This window comes from Haemaphysalis longicornis, unplaced genomic scaffold, assembly GCF_048455015.1.
Source record: "Haemaphysalis longicornis isolate Haplotype H1 unplaced genomic scaffold, Haemaphysalis longicornis Haplotype H1 scaffold_10, whole genome shotgun sequence".
Lineage (NCBI taxonomy): Eukaryota > Metazoa > Arthropoda > Arachnida > Ixodida > Ixodidae > Haemaphysalis > Haemaphysalis longicornis.
The window spans coordinates 48,294,018-48,306,571 of NW_027526204.1; the positions used below are offsets into that span (position 1 = coordinate 48,294,018).

Sequence of the window (12,554 nt, forward strand, 5' to 3'; positions counted from 1 at the left end):
TCAGCCAGGTGGCCGGCGGAGGGTGGTCGCAGTTCGTCTGGAGAGTTTATAACTGAGTCCCGTCAAGTTGCGCTACCGAACATTGCTGCTTCAGTCGTTAGTCATTTGCGGACCAATTTTCCCCTCAAATTGCTACTAACACCACATGCGCGTAATCAACACCTCTGGGTTATACGTGCTTGTATTATTGGTTGAAATATAAAACAGAACAATCTTGAAAGGTGACGTTGAGGAACTTCACAGTTATGAGTGGCCTAACATTTGGAGAGCAACAAATCCCAGGAAAATGTAACCGCGCTATAAGCACAATTTCCTGTCTTTCAATGTAGAAGCAAAATAAACCCAATTTTTAAATGACTTGACATGCAAGTATTTAGGCTACATTTAAGTAGGGCAGAACTGTAGCCGTGATGTTTGACGATGGAGGGGCGAAAAATATTTTCGTTTAAATGCTTCATTTTCGGATTGCCAGGCAATCAATTTCTCCAAATTATTTATCCCCTTATGCCATCTTGTCCGCGCTGTTCGTTGGTCATGTAAAGTATACTGCTATGGCCGAATTCACGAGGACCAGCTTATTTCTAAAGCCAATTTAAAGATATCTCACTACAAGTGAAGTAGTTCGATACGCATTAGGCTCTCAATTCAAGCACTAGGAGGAAGTGCACAGTATGCTTGCCGCCATACGGAATAAAGCTGGACGTATTTTTCTGCCGGTTTCAATGGCGATTACATAATGTGCATTGAAAACATATCCGACTATAATCTTTTTTAAAGACGCAGTCTGCAAAATTTAATGGTAGAAACAATGGAGTGTTGTACAAATAGTCACTGTAAATTTTTGCTTCCTTTCGATGCATAAGATTTTGTGCTAGAACTTTAGGTGCGCTCTCTATTCCTGAAATATACAGTGCACCAGCGTTTAATCCAGTTTTATTTTTATAATAATATAAAACACATTCAAGCATTAACTACATCGTTTTACACACTAAGATTTTGGAGAACGTGCTCAAATTAGGGCAGTATCACGTTCATCCTAAAGTTGGAAACAGATTCACATTGCCGTTACATCGCTCCTTCTAATAATAAAAAAACGTAACATTTTTTCCTTTCGGTGTTTTCTGTACTAAGGTTTTGTAGGTGTCTAAATGTTGCGTATTGATTTCCTAACATACAATAAAACCTTCACGGGTCGCCATAACCCAATCTAAAATAGTGCAGCAAAAAAGAGCCCCAAAATACGCAGAAAATATTTTTTTGTATCCTACAAGCTCACTCGGGAAAAGGAAATCTTTGAAGCAGAAAAAAAGTTGGATGCTGGCACGCGCGTGTTTTCACGGCGTAATTGGGTCACCAAAAGGGCACGCCAGCAAAACATCACGTGATTTTAGCCCGTGTTGTGATTGGTGCTATCGGCAATAAAAGAACACTGAAAAATTTTCAAGCGTCATTCGTGGGCGCTCATACGTTCAATTTGGACAGCTCAGGGCGAGTAACACAGCGCTGTGGTAAGAACGCTCAAGTTTCTTTTTAAGGGCTTCGAGGCAGTTCTGATGGCAAAATTTCGGGCGAAGATTAAATTCAGTCATTCTGCTTATCCTGCAACTTCCTTTAAAGTTCACCCAAGCGCGTTTAAAATTTATGAAACGCTCATAAATTGTTTCAACCATAATTGTTAACATTACATCAATTACTTGATTGCCCGGAATATATCTCTCTTGTGGTTTGGAAGAAAATTGTTTAACAAAAACAAACGCTTTAAACGCCGCAACCGGTAAGTGGGGTAAAATCACGCGGCAGTTTTTTGCCAGATACAGACAAAAAATGAACAAGAATAAAATATCCAATATTTGATATTTGAAATTAATAAATGAAATAAAAAATTCAGCCCCTATATTTCCGTACGAGATCTTTTATTTCTTACTTTCTCTGTTGAGCTGCAATATTTCAGTTGAGTGCGCTGTTCATGCCACTTTTTAATCGCAGGTGTTTGAATTCGACATGGGCTTTTTCTCCTCCGCGGTAAGAAAGTTTTCAAGAACTTCCACGCAATGTGTGTGGTTTTGGCGTACAGTGTTCTGATGTCGAGTATATATATATATTGTTACGGGACTAAGGTGGACAATGCCTGACAGCTCCTTGAACCAACGACGATGATGACGACGACGACGAAGTGCCTGGCGCGAACCTTGCGCGAGCTCTGCCATGGCCGGACTGTACATAATGTGAATAGATCGCTTCACTCCATCGCATCGTTCGTCTCATCTGTGTCCTGCCGCCACGTAACATTTTGGTGGAGTGTGCGGTGTCATCCCCATCCTGGCCTCCACATCGCATCGTCTCGGCCCGGGCGGAATCGTCGAGGAAACGTCGGCCATGTCGGGCAGCCCCAGCCCACTGCGACGAGCATTCGACCACGTCCCCCGCCCCGTGACCCCAGCCTGTGACCAGCCGATGAAGACGAGCCGCTACATGCCGAGACCAAAAGAACAGAAGCCGCGTCCCCAGCCCTCTCGTCCGACGTGGTTAGAGTTCCTCCGACGGTCCGCTTCTGTCTTCAAGACATCGCTTTTTCGGGGCCAGGCATCACGTGCATCATCGTCATCGGTGGCGGCAGGCACATCTTCACTGTACCTTGTCATCGCATCGCTCATCCTCATCGCAATCCTCGCGTTGCCTCGGCCACGACCGAGTCGGTCGTCCTCGAACCGGGGGGTGATGTTACGGGACTAAGGTGGACAATGCCTGACAGCTCCTTGAACCAACGACGATGATGACGACGACGACGAAGTGCCTGGCGCGAACCTTGCGCGAGCTCTGCCATGGCCGCACTGTACATAATGTGAATAGATCGCTTCACTCCATCGCATCGTTCGTCTCATCTGTGTCCTGCCGCCACGTAACAATATATATATATATATATATATATATATAGATATATATATATATATATATATATATATATATATATATATATATATATATATATATATATATATATATATATATATATATATATATATATATATATATATATATATATATATATATATGTATATGTATGTGTGTGTGTGTGTGTGTGGTTGTAACAAATAAATAACAAACTGGAATTTTTCTAGCCACATACTGTTTAATAAATATTGATATATAAACCCCCGTAGTCGACTCAGAAAAATAGTCCTTCACGCAGTTTAAAATAGTGCGTCCTGCAAACCAACAGTTATCGCCATATGGCGGCATTTTGTGCCACAACCTCCGTCCGCGTGGCCAGCGCAAATTATGTTAAACAGAGCGCACTTACGAACGTTTCGCCAACTGCGTGCTGCTCTATATATCCAAGTCTGTTGCACGCCTAACACACCGCAATGCCACTCGCGAACGCTCTACCTAAAGTCTCCGCTTTTTGGGATGTTACAAGAACTGAGATCCGCTTTTAGGAAACGTCGGTTCGCACAATACGGGCTTGTGAATTGTTTATTGTTATTTCGCGGCAGTTATAATACAGAAACTTTTTTTAAGCCGCGTGTACTTAGATCGCTCAAAGACAAATCTCGGGTCATCTCCATTAGCGCGAAGCCTGTGGAGTGGCGCAGCAAGCAGTGTGTAACTGTATCCTTGTGGCTTTGGCGTTTTCGGCAACGGAGATAAAACCGTTGGGGGTTAGCGGTATACAGCTTCGCTGTAAAAGTCTCATGTCTTTGGAGCACAAAGCTCTCTAGTGCGAGGCGTAAACGAGTGCCCCAACGCTTTGTTAGTATCCGTTACGAAGCGCTCCAACGCGAGACGTAAACTAAAGTCGCGGCACTTTTAGTACGCGTTACAATCTAGCGCGAGTCGTAAACGGGTTTCCCGAAGTTTTTGTACCGTGACTACTGCGACGGCGGTTACGACGACGACGATGACGCCAACAGCCCCAACGCCCTTAAGGGGCTTCACCACTTAAACATCTGGGCTGGACATTGGTGTGTTAGCCGTTGGCATTACCTGATCATAGCCTATTTGAGGATATAGCTGGGCTTCAATGGTAGTCAAGTGTTTTTTGTTGTTTTCTGGCAGCATATAACCAAAACAAGCGAACTTGAGGAGCTCTGAATACAATTTCTTTTAAATGGCACAATGATTGGGCAGTTCAGAACGACCAACATAGATTTGTTTTTCAAGAGGATACTAAGAAGTCGTTGGCATTGTATACGTAAGGTATGCTATATAAAAAAATACAAAAGCATAATTGCAATTATCACTCAGGGTCAGTCAAGGAAGCATATATTTGTTCTGCTTCAAAGTCCTCCCATAACACACAGCATAAATGATTTCCGATTTTAATCAGTGCTATCCTTTAAATAGTTTATGTTGGGGTATTTTTCCCGGCAAAATTAACGGGGAAGTTACGTTGAACATATAGCTTCAAAGTTATAAAGAAAATTCGCATCCTCTAAAGACGACTATATCTTGCTAACAAAGAAACCAGATTCCATGCATGCACTTTTCTAATAAGACCATCGTTTGAATATGATTCAATGAAATGGCATCGTGACACTGAAAATTCAACTAACCTACTTTAATCGATTAAAAACAAACCAGTGCGCTTCATGAAATGCTTTCAAAACGCTTGCGTAATGCATCTTCATGCGTTATGAAAGCACAACTTCGTTACGAAAATCGCTCAGTCTGCCCTCCCTTGCCATGCGCCGTACAATTGCGCGCCTGTCGTTTTTGCACTCACTGTTCTGCAGTAACTTCCGTTCGCGCGCAATCATTACCGCTCACCATCACACTGTCAGTCCGTGCTGATCATCCTAACCAAGTTATCCCCATCTTTGTGAGAAGAAAAAAAAAATACAGAAACTCGCTTTTCGCACTGTCGATAACTGAATAAAATTCTTGTCCAGATAATATTGCAACTATGAGAGAGCCATCATCTTTTCTTAAAGCATTGAAACTATTCTCACAAAATTTCAGTTGATTAGTGCAGTTATGCAGTAATGTATCTGATGTGTTTTATTTGTTTTGTATGTATTATTATTCGCGTACGCTTTGTTACCCGGGAATACTTGTATTGTTGTTAGCATGCGTGCTCCTGTGCACAGGGTTGATACGCTTGCATTTTTGTTTTATTACTTCTGTTGTACGCAGTTTTCCTGTGATTTTCGTTTTAGGCTTTCTATGAATAGGTGTGGCAGCATTCTGTACGCATAATGCACAGGTTCACCACGGCCGCTGGATGAGAGGCGCACTCACGTGCGGCCTGCCGCGTGCTCCCAAACCGGCGTGAGGCACGGCCGGACTGGAGCAGCGGCGAGCGCGCACTTTCATACGGCCTGCGGAACCAAGAAGGAACCAATACAGCAGATTCTTTACAGTGGGGGCGCTTCGAACCAACCCTCTGCCCTTCCAACCCGCCTTTCTGTTAGTCGACGCATCGCTTCTGGCCGAGCGCTGTTTTTGACAGTGCGCTTCGCTGCCGACGGGCCGCTCAGCCCGACCGGAGCGTGAATAGCAGAATCACGTTTAGCTAAGCGATAACCCTATCTCCCTCGACGGGAAATCATTCGCGTCACTGGTCGTGCCCTGTGCGTGTGCAAACCAAGACATCATCCGAAAGGAAAAATAAAAAAATAAGAAATGATATTTCAGTCACGGAAAGTGCCGTGTTTATTTGCCTGTCTCACCATTTTCATATAATACAGTCGCTGATAGGATATGAAGACCTCGCATATTTTTCGTCATGCGCCCCGCGTTGAAATATTTCTTTCAAATGTTTGATTCGGCGCTTCCGAATGATAATGTTAGGCTGTTTGACCCTAATAGACCGAAAATTCAGAAGGGGGTAAGGAATCAACTATTTTAAGAACGCCCATGTAAATTAACACTGGCAGGTATCACCTGTAGCCACGGCAGGGCTAGGGCAGCGGCAAATCCGCGCGCACCGCTCCTGCCGCTCCTCTACCCCGCCCGTGCTGTGGGTCAACTGGCGAGGGTTGGTCCGAAGCGCCACGAACTAGCGGCGGTGAAAGGTGGGAACTATACCCGAAGCGCAGGCCGTATGAAACTGCGCGCCCGCCGCTCCTCCAGCCCGGCCGTGCGTGAGGGTGCCTAGTACCCATCGCTGCCGCGGCGGCGCCACCGTTCCGGGACTGGTTGCGGTGAGCGCAGCCCGCGGGACGCCGGCTTTTGGGCCGCTTATTTCGAAGTGTGGGCTTATCATCGGCGTTCCACGCTCCGCATAAGGCATTTACCAGCACTAATGTTACGCCTGTTAAAAGACAAAGACGATTAGCGGCGGCCGAGCTTAATTTGGTCAAGGTGGAAGTTAAATTCCGTTCACAGCAGCAGCATTACGCGTTGATAGTGTGCCTTCTGTCTTGCATTGCTGTGTCGTTGTGTCTCACGTCCCCGGCAAGCTCTTTGTGACCTCACGCACGGCAGAGATTTACGTTTTGTCTGCAAGCTGTGACTGCAGAGAATATATTAAAATTCCCGACAAGCAGAAACAATGTTTTTGTGACGGCGCTTGTTATTTATGAGTGCCAACACTTCTCAATGTTTAAGACGTAACCAACTTTTATGTAGGTTTTTCCTCGTGCACTAAATAAAACACCCCAATTCGTATTAATCTCACGGCACATATGACTTGATTACACGTTATTTAGTTATGAAGTAATACTAATATCATGTCGGCCCTTTTTTATTTTGATAATATATATATATACAGTTGAATGAAAAGCGATTCCAGTTTCTACCTGATATTTTTACTTCATCCCTGTAGCCTCTAAAAAAATTAAGGAGAGCAGATGGGATTTCCGGATCGACAAAAAACTTTAAAAAATATTTGGCGAGCTTGGCAAGCTTAATTTTTGCCCGGACACGAAAGAAAAAAGCGAAATTGTACAGAAATTCCAAAAATTGCCTAATAATGCGTAAGCATTCGAACACCGCTTTTCCACTTCACGTTTTCTTGTTTTCTTTGCTATTTTAAACCAACAATTGTACATCTTGAATATCATAATTATTAATTGTTCTAACTGCGTGAATTACACATTATTTTTGCATATACAAGGCATTGCACTTGTTGCATTACGTAGAGATTATGCTGGGTACTCAACAAAGAAAGCTGACGTAATAACAACGTATGTGAAAATTTTCCTACGCTACGAAAAATTATTCGAATTGAAGCGCAGTATGTTCACAGATCAAAACTAGCGCAACGTCTTTAGAGCGCGCTAATTTGAGCGCATACTGGTGCTGCTCCAGGAGCCCGGCCGTTAGCTTCAGGGATAAATGCGTATGGGTTTAAATCGGTGGTGAAATAACGGAGGATATAGCGCTTGTTCTCATCGCGCAAAGTTTGAAAAATGCTTAGCAACGTGGACCGCGTACGCACTGTTTCTTGAACACAGCACGGTGCATTTATTTTTCTTTCTATACAACCTCGAGCTGTAATCAAGTTTTCATAGCGCGTTTAAAGGCATTGTCGTGCCTGCGAAAATAAAACAACCCAAATCTCTATGCGCGGCAAGACATGATCGGGCCAGTATAAGAGTATCAAAAAAAAAAAAAAAAGACACGCATAGGAAAATGTCTAGTCTTTTCAAATCCTTTTTCGACCATCCTATCGCCTGTCCTCGTTTTATGAGGTGCGCATTCCGCCCGGCCAACATGTTTTTGCAAAGAAGTGTCTTTAGGCAAGCTTTAATCCGTCGCCGGCAAATATTCATCGCTCTCCCGTGTGTCGACACCGCGTTTCCCGAGAAAAGGTGACATTTTTGACATTTCGGACGAATAAAGTCGCACCAAATACCTGCCGCTTGAACTGTAACTAATCAACTTGCGGCTTTAACTGTGCAACGCGGTTTACGTGCTGTGTGTGAGACGCTTTGTTCAAAGCTAACCGGTGGTTATTATCTTTTTGTTGAATATTATCTTTTCTTAACAATGTTGTTGAATATGGAGCATCTTTTTAGATTTGTTAAATTTAAAATGTATTGCCTATATCTCATTCAAGAATTATTTTAGCTTCTGGCTGCTTCAGTCACGGCCGGGCGGCTGGATCGAGTGACAGACTGGCACACTTACATACATACGGACAGACAGTTTTCGCGGTTGAGTAGCCCAGGAAGGACAACCACATCTTTAAAACCCGTGCGCTGGCTGTCTCTCTCAGTCGGTGCAAGCGCTCGCCTACGGGGACCGCCCCGCTCCGTCCCGAAACCAGTCCCCGAACGCTAGCGCCGCGAGGGAGTCAAGCGGCGGCAAACGTAACCACCGCCACTCACGCCCTCGCCCGTTGAAATCCGGGCGACGCGGCAGGCCGCACCTTGCGTGCGCTCTCATCCAGCGGCCGTGGGTTCACAATCCCTCTAATCCTCCTCCCCTATGTAATGCGGCCCCGGGTAAGTAATGCCATCCCGGGTATGACAAAAACTAAATAAATACGTAAATAAAAATAACTAGCTGAAAGAAAATTATAACGAACTTTTACGGAATTTAAGAAAACCAGCACGTTTTATTTTAGAACCGTCTTCGTTTAAAATTGGTCTTTTTGTGCAGGAATATCTAGTTTTGGTTGGTTTTGCATTTTCTGCAGAGTTGTTCACCGGTGGGGTATTCACAGCAGATATTTTCCAAGGCATTTTTATTTTTTTTTTCCTGGTAGTTAAGAAGCTGCGTTGTTGAATTTTTCGAAACCAAACTCTATCCTACCATGCCATACTCTAGGGTTTGATTGCGGTAGCGTATTTCACACGCTTTTTTGGGGGGACCTCTACCCCAGTATTTATTTGATTTTAATATTTATCAGATATGATATTTGCTATTTATTTTATTTTATTTCATTATGTTTATTTGATAATTATGTAGATAAAATGTGTAACGTGCGTCCTATTCAAAGGTATAAATAAATTGTTGCCATTTAATTACGAAAAGTATCAATTACTACAACCGATTTGCCAGAGATATGGCTGTTAAATGTTCCCATTGTTTCGAAAAGTTTGTTGATAAGAGTAAACCACCTTTCGTAATTAGCAGAAGACCGAGAATTTCCATTTCTTTAAAACACTTTTCGGGCAACGAAGGCATTTAGTGACAATTTTCGAGAATACATGGAGAAAAGGTAGCAAGAATCGAAGGGAAGTCGGGTAGCAATAGACATGTCAAAACAGACATTTAGAGACTATTTCAGGCAACTTACTTAAAAAAATACTTAATAAATGCAATGCTCTAAATTCACAACTCAGCTATGTAAACGTGAAAATACAATAATACACGTGTACACCCGAATACATTGCACAGCATAATTTTTGTGAGGAGACCCAGGGAATAATGCACGAAGAAATGAAGGAGAGATGGCGTGCATAGCAGTGTCTCAATACAAGAAAACAGCATTCTAATTGAGAGGCAGCGGAGTTCTTCTTGAAAGCTAAATTAACATCTAACTAAAATTCTTCTTTGTGAGTGACAACAAACAGTATCGCGGAAATTGTTGAACAAACAAATGGCCAGAATATGTGGACACGATAAAGTGTCGTGCCTTACACAATGAAAAGTTGGACGATAGATTTTCTTTTAGCCCTCTTTCCCAATTTCGATGTGCAATGTGGGTTTTACCTTTGGCAAATATGCTGAAGAAACAACGCGTAAATACCGCGCAGAGAATTTTTTACACAAAGAATGAATAATCGCGTATATTGGCGAAAGCATGCAGTTGTAGCTACAGGTTTGGTTTTACAAGCTTTGTTTGCAGAGACGGCCAGCAACGGTAAATAATCATACCATTTTTGGAGGCAGAAGGAAGCATGTATACACGGGCGCGACTAAAAAAAATGCGGGCAAAAAATTGTGATACGCGTACTTTTAACTATATCTATTACAGCAAAAATGAATGCTTTTGAGCATATTACAGCTTTTGCGTGAGTAATTGATCCGACCCAGTTATTGTTCGGTGCTTTTGACATAAAGGTGTGGAAAAGGTAGCAAAAATAATAGCTAGTTTTGGCAAAACCAGAAATAATTTTAGCCTGGCCTCAGATTTTCAGATACCATATGGTGAGGTCCATTGTTTTCATGGCCCTAATGGCGATAAAGGCTACGGCTGAGGAATGCTTGAACCAAGCGGTGAGAATATAAACAATTATGTTATTGGTGTACACAATTTAGCATGCACACACAAATACACACGTACACACACTGAAATGAATACACATAAACGCGTGAATGCCTATTCGATGCATTTCTTTAGAGATAAGGGCTTATCCCGAGGCCGCTACATTGTTACAAATAATTGTGTTTACTCAGCATCCAGGTCCTCCCTTATTCAGGCTTGACGAGACTGTCTGTAAATTTTGTGTAAGTATTTACTGCTCTATATACCATAGGCTTTAGGTTGCAGTTCCAATCTCCGTAATATTCGCGTAAATTGGTAAATTATTAACGCAAAATTCAGCACTAACGCTCGCTTTTGGCCTTTACATGGTCACAGAATGGCTGAGGAGTAATCACTTTTGCAGAAGAAGGCCTGTGGCATGTTTAATAGTGCAACAGCCTCTCACAGTACATGGGGGCTGCAGAAGGAAAATGCGACGTTGGCATATTCCCAAAGCGATTAACGTAAAGCGTTCAATCCCTGTTGTGTTAAATTTCACTCGTAGTAATAGGTATTAAAAATGAAGCAATAAAAGTTTGGACATTGTCAATTCATCCAACGAAAAAAAATATTGAATGTGACAGGCTTTCACAAACATGTTACTTTACCGTCCTTTTAATATCTTGATTATTGCATCATGCAAGCATTTGTAATATACATCCTTTATATACAAGACAAGGCTGTGCTTATCAATGGAATTTGATGCGTAAACACAGGCCTTATAACGGCGCAGGGACATTTAGAATAATTGGATATAAATTCTTACTTTACTCTGCAAAGTAAAAATACAATGCGAGAGGCGGCGGAAGGAGAAGAGATGACCTATGCAGCTTGAGCACTCCGTGCGCTCTACATGAGACAACAGCAGTGGTGCAGCACACAGATGTGAAACGACTATACCAAATAAACGTTTCTATGAAAGAATGACGTCAATTTCGACGCTGCACAATTTAATAAAAAGAGAAGCAGCCCTGGAACGAAAACTTCTGCAAAGCAGACATGGTAAAAGTGCGTGTAAATCGTAAGGGTTAAAACAACGGCTCAAAAATGTACAGATGCTGTAATGAGTAATATGAGCAAGGATCATCTCGGAATGGAACAGAATATATGTCTTGGTGGCTCGATGACCGCCATTACTGGTTTTCAGGAAGCGTTTTCTAAGAGGGAGCACTCCTTTAAACGCACACAAATGCGGCCAGACAGTTTTCGCAAATTTAAACTCCTCTCAATTAACGCGACTGTGTTTACACTAATTTTCCCGGCACCTGTTGATCAGCTTCGTTAATATTTTCTTAAGATTCTTGTTATAGAAAAATATTATAGTCCAGTGAGTTTAAGCTTGGTAAGGCGTTCAATACACAATGGTAACAATTATTTCCAATGACCAAAAGACAGGACAGTGTTCACAGTAAGCTGGTTCACGACGAACAAACGGAGACATTGACATAATACCACTATTATTGGCAACTGCAGCTTCCCTGTACATTGCGCTTCTCTGAACATGTCGAGGGAAGTCACCTTAAGAATCAATCACTCGAATTTATGATGTACCGCCAATATGTTACAAGTATTTCTCAAAAAAAGAAAGAAATAGGAACCTACATATGGCGGAGGCAGACAGTACGAATAACCAATAGGGGTGCAGGGCTGCAAAATATTCGGTGCGAAACGACTCTTTTATCTTGATTACGAGTCTGGAAACAGCACTTGGTTTATGTTTTCGATTTGACCTGCATGAGTGCCTTCGCGGGGTGGTTGTTACTTACGTTGTCACATCCCATGCTCTTTTTCTGTTAATGGTGTGGCAGTCGGTTTCAATAATAAAACCTGAGGCAGGTATCACGAAAGTTAAGCAAGTGACAAGATGCAGTTTTATTTAGGTGATTAAACTAGGGATACCGCTGCACAAATATGAATCAAAACGTTTTGCACTTTTGTTACCAACGGCTTCTTTTAGCTTCAGCAAAACTGAAAGGGATTTGGTATTCGAGAAGATCTTGTCCAAATATCTTACTAAAAAAATTTCGTTACTGTGATATGATATTGCTCTATACCCGTGCCTGTCAGCAACATTCCTACGCCTTTTTCAGTGCTCCGTTACTTGGCAAGACTGCTGCTATGGGTATTTCTGCGTGTCAGATAACTCCTGGATTACTGGCCACTGCAGGGTAAATCCTATGGTCAGAGGAATGGTTCCGGTATAAGTCTCCTTCGACTGTGAACCAAAGGCAGAAAAATAAAAAAGCGAAAAATTGGCTCCTGCTCAGTGCTGTCATGAATTTATTGTGGGCCCCAGTATTATTCGCGTTGCCTAAACTTTCCGAAAAAAAATGGTGTGACACCTGAAACCTTTTACTGAAGGAGCATTTTGGTCCTATAAAAATCCACCGTTCAAGTATTAGCAAGATAAATGAAC

The 12,554-nt window shown here is 42.5% G+C and overlaps 1 long non-coding RNA gene across 1 annotated transcript; it reads left to right on the forward strand.

Annotated features, from left to right (window-relative positions):
• The first annotated feature begins 1,460 nt into the window (after positions 1-1,460).
• Positions 1,461-12,353, forward strand: LOC144158472 (uncharacterized). Its single transcript, XR_013320076.1, has 4 exons — positions 1,461-1,508; positions 1,987-2,022; positions 10,024-10,110; positions 12,229-12,353. It is a non-coding gene; the product is annotated as an uncharacterized LOC144158472 (long non-coding RNA).
• The last annotated feature ends 201 nt before the right edge of the window (positions 12,354-12,554 follow it).